The sequence below is a fragment of the Ornithorhynchus anatinus genome, chromosome 3, assembly GCF_004115215.2.
Source record: "Ornithorhynchus anatinus isolate Pmale09 chromosome 3, mOrnAna1.pri.v4, whole genome shotgun sequence".
Classification (NCBI taxonomy): Eukaryota; Metazoa; Chordata; class Mammalia; order Monotremata; family Ornithorhynchidae; genus Ornithorhynchus; species Ornithorhynchus anatinus.
In genome coordinates this window covers 67241485-67249145 of record NC_041730.1, presented here as the reverse complement: position 1 = coordinate 67249145, position 7661 = coordinate 67241485, and positions in this window count along the sequence as shown.

The following is a 7661-nucleotide window of genomic DNA, read 5'->3' as shown; positions in this document are numbered from 1 at the left end:
TTAACTGTTTATCAGATTTCAAGTGCAACACCTCATTTTGGCTGCCTTTTGTTTATTTCCATGGGTTCCAGGATGCTTAAGCCTGTGGTCTTATAAACTCCATGCTGAAACCTGTGGAATTAGAAAATCAATCTCTTACCTAAAAGACAGGAGATCCATATATGTCCTATATCATACATATACATGTAGATATCTATATTTATCTACATAAGAGACAAAATATATGACTGAATGGAAACATGTACGTATATATCAAATAATCATATTTATTAATTTATTCCCTTTATTCACCCCCCTAACTCTACAGTACTCACATATATAGCCATAATTTATATATTTATATTAATGTCTGACCCCCTCTAGACTGTGAGCTTATTGAGTGCAGAGAATGTTTCTGTTACATTTCTATATTGTACTCTCCCAAGCGCTTAGCACAGTAACTCTATGTAAAGCTGTGAATGGAAATTGAATTGAACAGAAACTAGGCAGATCCGAGCACATCACTTTTATCATCAAATCGAGGAGGAAGGAGCCTTACTGTAGGCCCAAATATCTACAATCCCTGGACTCCTCAATTCCATCCATTCAGAAGCAATCTTAGGTCCTGATTAACAGGAATAATTATGGGCTTTGCTGATAAAAGAGCTGCTGCAAGCAGCAAGCACTATCCCAATGAACTAAACAGGACCGTCTGTCTTTGGGAAACACCAGTATTGGAAAGGAAGCCCCAGAGGGAAGCATTCAGAGGTTGAGGGGCTATCTGCGTAGGTTCACCTTGATCTGAAGGCTTAGGGATACCAGCAACAGCAACTGACCCAGGAGGCTGCAATTGCAGTTTTTCAACCAAAGGTCGAATGCAGAAGAGGACCTGATCTGTCCAAAATGGGATTCACCCTCAGACCTTGGCCCCAGTCTGGTCCTTTGGATAGATTATAGAAGAAATGGGGGAATTTTTTTTTAAATGACAGGAATAGATAGTATTTCCGAAGAAAGAGTAAGGGAATTAGGATGGCTCATCTTGAACAGGAAGGATGCTTTGCTAATAAATAACCTGCGAGCATATGAAATTGCTGCAAGGAAAATGCTGGTCAGGTGTTCACTATCACAATGAATCTAGGAAAATCCATTTGCACTGTGAAGGAAAGATCTAAGCTAGATATAAGATGGAGATAGGAAGCATCATGACCTGGTGAATAGAGCAAGGCCTGGGAGTCAGAGGGACCCGAGTTCTAATCCCAGCTCAGCCACTTATCTGCTGTGTGACCTTAGGCAAATCACTTCACTTCTCTGTGAGCTTCAACTGGGACATGGACTGTGTCCAATCTGAATAGCTTGTACCTACTCCAGCTCTTAGTCCGGTGCCTGGCATGTAGTAAGTACTTAACAAATACCAGAAAAAAAGTGAGGTGCAAGCACAAAAAAGGACAGAGTTTCTGAAAGAAGGTTGAGCAATATTATACTTCAGCTTCCCAACCTCTGAGAAATCTACTAGTATCCTTCTTACACTTTTAACCTATAATCTATCTCAAATGAATTCATCTATTTGTCCATTTTATAGTATATGACTACGAGTAGACTTAGTTATGTTTCAGAGAATTAATATAGAGAGCTAGTCCTTATTCCTATAACTGAGTGAAGCACATGTGCAATAACGGGCGTGCAATCTGTATGCATCATAAACCAGGCTAGATTTTGACTTACCGTTGTTTACTCTGAGAACTCAGGGAGTTGAACGGTTGACACACACCACAGTCTTGGCAGCTTTAGAGCAAAAACATAGATTTGTGGCCAACATTAACTGTCCCTGTGGGATATTCCCCAGTGTTTTCCCTATCAGAGCAGCTGTAACTCGCTTTCAGCAGATTTGGTGAGAGATGATGTGGTGACCTTAACACGGCAGTTAAAACCGGATTGAAGAGGCCATCTCCGAAAGCCACAGGGATGCTTAATCAAAATGCGCACCCCCAGAAGTTCAAGTGTCCTCGCAAATAACAAACATAATTCATTCCAATCTTGCTGAGAAAAAATATGAATACATCCACTGCCCTGTGAATAAAGTTATAGTGATAAAAATCCCCAGCAGACAATTAGTCAAAACAATGGCCTGAGAGAAAGCAATTGGCAAAGCTTGGTGGAAAATTCACTTAAATATCACAGAATAAAGGACAGATATGTATCCAATGCACACAGCTTCCTAGGGCAGCTCCCCCTAGAAGAGTCACTTCTTCGGCTTTTTAAAACCTTTATTTATATAGGTTATATGTGCCTGAAAGTTTGACAGGCACAGGCTGTCAAAGAAAACAGGTCAAGCTGAAGTAAGTGTTAAGTCAACACTTTCCCTATTACAAGGCTGTCTGCTATTTTTTTTTTAATGTTTTGAACAAAAGATTCAGAGTAAAATAGATATATAGTTAGGATACACAATAATGAGGCAGTAGCCAAAGTTCAAAACATACAAAATCGTCAGGACATGGAAACCTTTTGAGTAACCCAGTCGGATACTCAGTCTCGGAGAGCTCATATCCATTGGCTGATTTGGACTGGGGAAGGATCTATCCCCTTTGTGAAGAACCTTCTCCTGAACCCGGCTGATTTTTTTTTTCATGGTATTTGTTAAGTGCTTATTATGTGCCAGGCACTGTACTAAGTGCTGGGATAGATATAAGCTAATCCACTTGGACATAGTCCATGTCCCACTTGGGGCTGTCCCACATGGGGCTCACAGTCTTAAACTCCATTTTACAGATGAGGTAACTGGTATCTAAGAAACTAGCCCAGAATCTTAACAGTGGGAGAGGAAGCAGGAGCAAAAGTCCATTTCCACTTAGTTCAGGGCACATCAGGTTGAGTAGGCACAAAAGAAGAGCATAAATGAGTAGTTTATAATTCAATTATTACCTGCGGGGAGACACCATGACTGAATGGGCAACGATACTTCTCAAGAGAAAGAAAGGAAAAAATGTGTTTGGGGCCTATAATCTAAGATGAGTGCCAATAGATTTCATCTTATGGACAAATTTAGAAGTGATAAAATCTAAATTTGGGGACCACACGATACTCACCCCGCCTCCAGGTCAACCTAGAGAACCATGATATCACTGTGTCTGTCTGATCAACAGATTCTAACTTATCCACCCCTCTCCAACCCCAAGTCAGACTTTGGCCACCTGGGTGGTGATGGGCTAGGTCCCAGGATCTAGAATGACTTTTATCTGGGAACAGTGAGGAGACAGGGGAGGAAGATAGAGGAGGACTATTTGCCTTAAAAATTTCCTACCCCTTCCCATCTCACACAACACCATTGTGTAGACTAGGCAAAATATAGTGGCAATATAAAATCCTTATGAATGATAATAATAATATTTTTAGGTGTTTACTATGTGCCAAGCACAGTTCTAAATGCTGGGGTAGATTCAAGATAACCAGAACCGATACAGTCCCTGTCTCATATGGAGCTCACAGTCTAGGAAAGAGAACAGCTATAGAATCTTCATTTTACAGATGAAGAAACTGAGGCCCAGAGCAGTTAGGCGACTTACCCAAAGTCATACAGCAGGGAAATGGCATAGCCAGGATTAGAACCTAGATCTTCTGATCCTGGGCTCTTGCCAAGAGAACATGCTGCTGCTTCCAATGCCATGGCATTCCTTCCTCTGTTCCTGTGAGCACTACCTCTGGCAGGGGAGTGCTTTCAGACTTTTCGCTGCTGCCGCCCCCACTCACTGTAAGATCTGGCACCTAGGGCAACTGTCACCACCATGGTCCCTGGCTGAGTAGGTCCCACCTAGGTGGTTGGCACATGGGGGTTTCCAGCCAAACTGAACTGAACTACGCTCAGCTGGGCCAAGGACTGACCCATCATCACTTCCACCCTAGGGATAAGAACAGCAATCACACCAAGGTTTAGGTCTTTCCTCTCTCTTTCCTCTCTCCTTTGTCTAGATCTTCTTATCCTTGTCCTATCTCCAACACTCTTTCTCCAACTTCCTTTTATTCCATTTTTTTCTGTTCTCTTTCCCTCTCTCTGCACCCCCCCCACCTTTTTGATCCCACTCAATTATTTTTAGGTCCTATCTGCTATAGAAGTACTATTAGTACTCACTGAACACCCACTTGAGGGGCTGCTCTGTACACAAAGTGCTTGAGAAGCACAAAACGAAGAAATGACATATTCCCCATTGATAAGGTGGTTTATATATATAACATGGAAGACAGTCATAAAAATATTGAAAAATGGGGGAATAAACCTAAATAATTATTGATTGTATTAATCAATTAAACATATATACAAAAGTAATGAGGATGGATATAAATAAGTTTCATAAAGGCCTACAGGGGCTGATGGGTTTAGATGACAGAGTGGCTGGGAATTAGTATTTACTGAGCACTTACTGTGTGCAGAGCACTGAATTAAGGGCTTGGGAGCCCTTAATACCATACAACATAGTTGGTAGATCCATTACCTGACCATAATCAAGGAAGTTTTGTTGGAGGAAGTGGGATTTTGAGGGAACTTTGAATATGGGCAAAGCTATGGTCTGTTGGATTTGGGGAGGGCAGCAGTTCCAAGTTGGGCGAACATCGTGGGTGAAGGGAAAGAATCAGGAGGGCTAAGAGTGAGGAACAGTTATGTGTGTCTTGGGAAGAATAAAGAGAACCAGTTGGGGAATAAAAGGAAAATCAATCAATAAATCAATGATATTTATTGAGTCCTTACTATGTGCAGATGACTATACTAAGGGCTTTGGGAGAGTATAACAGACTTGGTAAATATGTTCCCTGCCCACATTGATCTTACAGTCTAGAGAAGAAGAGAGTGGGCAGGTAAACTGGGGAACCTTGGAGTTGATTATGAGGTGTGTTGTTTTTTCTTATACAGAGGGACAAAACAAGCCTCTGAGGATTTTGAGGTGAGGGCAGATGCAGGCTGAGCACAGCTTCAAGAAGACAATCTTTGCAGCCAAGTTTAGTTTAGATTAGAGGTGGGGAAGAAAATGTTTGGAGCTGAGTTTAAAAGCAGATGGAAGCCAAAGGTGCCAACTAGAAGGTGTGAAGCCAGTGCTGAGCCTTTATGGGAACTGGAATACTTTCCAGGCAATTCTCATACTGTTCAGGCAGTCAGGGTGGACTGGTGAAAAGAGCGCTGGCCTGGGAGTCAAGAAATCTACGTGCTAATCCCAACTTCACTGTTTGCCTGCTTGTGTGATCTTGGGTAAGTCACTTGATTTCTCCATGCCTCATTTTCCTCATCTGTTTAAGAGAGGGATAAGATACATGATCTTCCTCTCTCTCTTAGACTGTGAGCCCATATAATGATTATCATCACCATCATCATCATCATCAGTGGAATTTTTTGAGTACTTAATGTGTACAGAACACTGAACTAAGAGCTTGGGAGAGTAGGATACAATAGAATTGGTAGATATGTTTCTTACCCACAAGAAAAGAGCTTACAGTCTAGAGGGGGAGATAGAGATATGTGCGTATATATCTACCTCAGCACTTAGAACAGTGCTTGGAACACACTAAATTCTTAACAAACACCTAAATCGTTATTTTTAACCTGCTCTTATAGTGCGTGCTTCAGAGGAAAGGTTCTTCGTAATGCCCAATGCCCAGTTCCTTAAGCACAGGAAGTAAAATAACAATGCATTCCAGGCCTCTAAGGAGTGTATCTACATTAGCCGGTTCTTGGGCACACTCCGCTGATTGTAAATTCATAGAAACTCATTTCCAAGACAGCTGATTTTCTCCTAGTTTTGAGTGATTCTAGGGCAATTATGCCTGAACACAGCATGAGTTTCATGAGGGAAAGTGCTGGAAGAGCCAATTCTCCTCACTCACCCGGCTCACTGTCAGTAGGCGGACGACATATTGACGATTCAAATCAGAACTGAGCTGAAACGCACTTTCCGAAGGGGCATTTTTCACACATCGTAAGGGTGTCTGGGACATCTGTGCAGCAATACAATGGGAGTTTCAGGGGAAAATGGGTAAATATAGTAGGAGGAAATCCTTTTTTTGCAGACATGCAACTGAGGGTTATATTGCAGCAGGAAAAACAAGAAGAGCCCCGTGTATCAGTGAAGAACCAAACCTGATTATATTTCAATATAAATTTAGACGTGAAGTCCCCAAAGAGATTGCATACAACAAAACTCATCTGAAGCAACGCTTTTACATCACCATCCAGTGGAATTTGGGAAGAGTTGTCATCCCCTTGGTAACCATAATCTGGCCAGGCAAAGACTCTGGAGGCAGAACAGTTCACCCCTCATGAAGTTGTGCTATTGCCTGGTGTTAAAATCACCACAGAATTGTGATGGGTCCTCAAGGCCTCAGGAAGAAACTGCAGCACAATTACCCCACTTATTTCTGGTTGTCACCTAATAAGTAAGATTCTGGGCAGAGTAAGTAAACAACGAACGTAGCTGATGCTACCAGAAATTTCAAACCAGGTGCTTGACTCGGCCTGTATAGGTACAATGCACGTTCCTGTCATATCAAGGATTTCAGGGACCAAATAATAATAATAATAATAATAATTGTATTTGTTAAGCACTTACTATGTGCCAAGCACTGTTCTAAGCACTGGGGTAGACACAAGGTAATGAGGTGGTCCCAAGTGGGGCTCACAGTGTCAATCCCCATTTTACAGATGAGGTTACTGAGGCACAGAGAAGTTAAGTGACTTGCTCAAGTCACACAACAGACAAGTGGCAGAGCTGGGATTAGAACACATGACCTCTAACTCCCAAGTTCATGCTCTTGCCACTAGACCACTGCTTCTCTAGTCAGTCTCCTTTCACTTTATAAAGCATTTGAAAAATCTATGAAAGGGAATCATTTTCAAATGCCCCTGAAAATATTCACCACATAGGAAACCCTCAAGACCTACACGTAATCCTGGTTAATATTTACTGTTTTGAAAGGGTTGCAAAGCTTTCTTGTTAAAGAGTTTCCATAAATTTTCAAACAAAGAGTGCTAGAGCATCATTTTTCTTGCTGTTCTTCTAATCTGTGTTCGGTGACTGACATTTAATAATCTTCAATTTACTAGCTCAGCTAGGTTCCTCTAGGTCCCTGGAGTTGTAATAATAAGTAAGGAGACCCATTCACTCGTTTTGGCCTCGAAAGAACTGTTGAGTTTTACTGTCCATTCTATCTTCGCAGTATTGCTAAAACCCACCCTTTCCCTTCCCTCCCAACTGCCATCGTGCTGATCCAGGAACTTATTCTAGCTGCATTAACTACTGCATCTGCCTTCTTGCTGATCTCCCGGTCCCCTGTCACTCTGCTGTATGGATCATTTTTCAAGAAAAACTTTCTGTCCATCTCTTCCCCCTCCTCAGGAACCTCCAATGGCTGCCCACCCACCTCCATATTAAATAGAAACTTCTAACCATCAGCTTTAAAGAACTCAATCAGCTCAGCCCATCCTACCTCCCCTCACTAACCTCCTATTACAGACCAGCCCACACCCTCCATTCCTCTAGAGCTAGCTCACTCACTGTTCCCTGAACTCATCTCTCTTGCACTGACCGCTTTCCCACGTCCCACGTCTTCCCTCTAGCCTCTAACTTCCTCCCCTTACGTATGTGCCAGACCAGCACTTCCTCCACCTTCATAGAATTGTTAAGATCACATATCTTCCAAGAGGA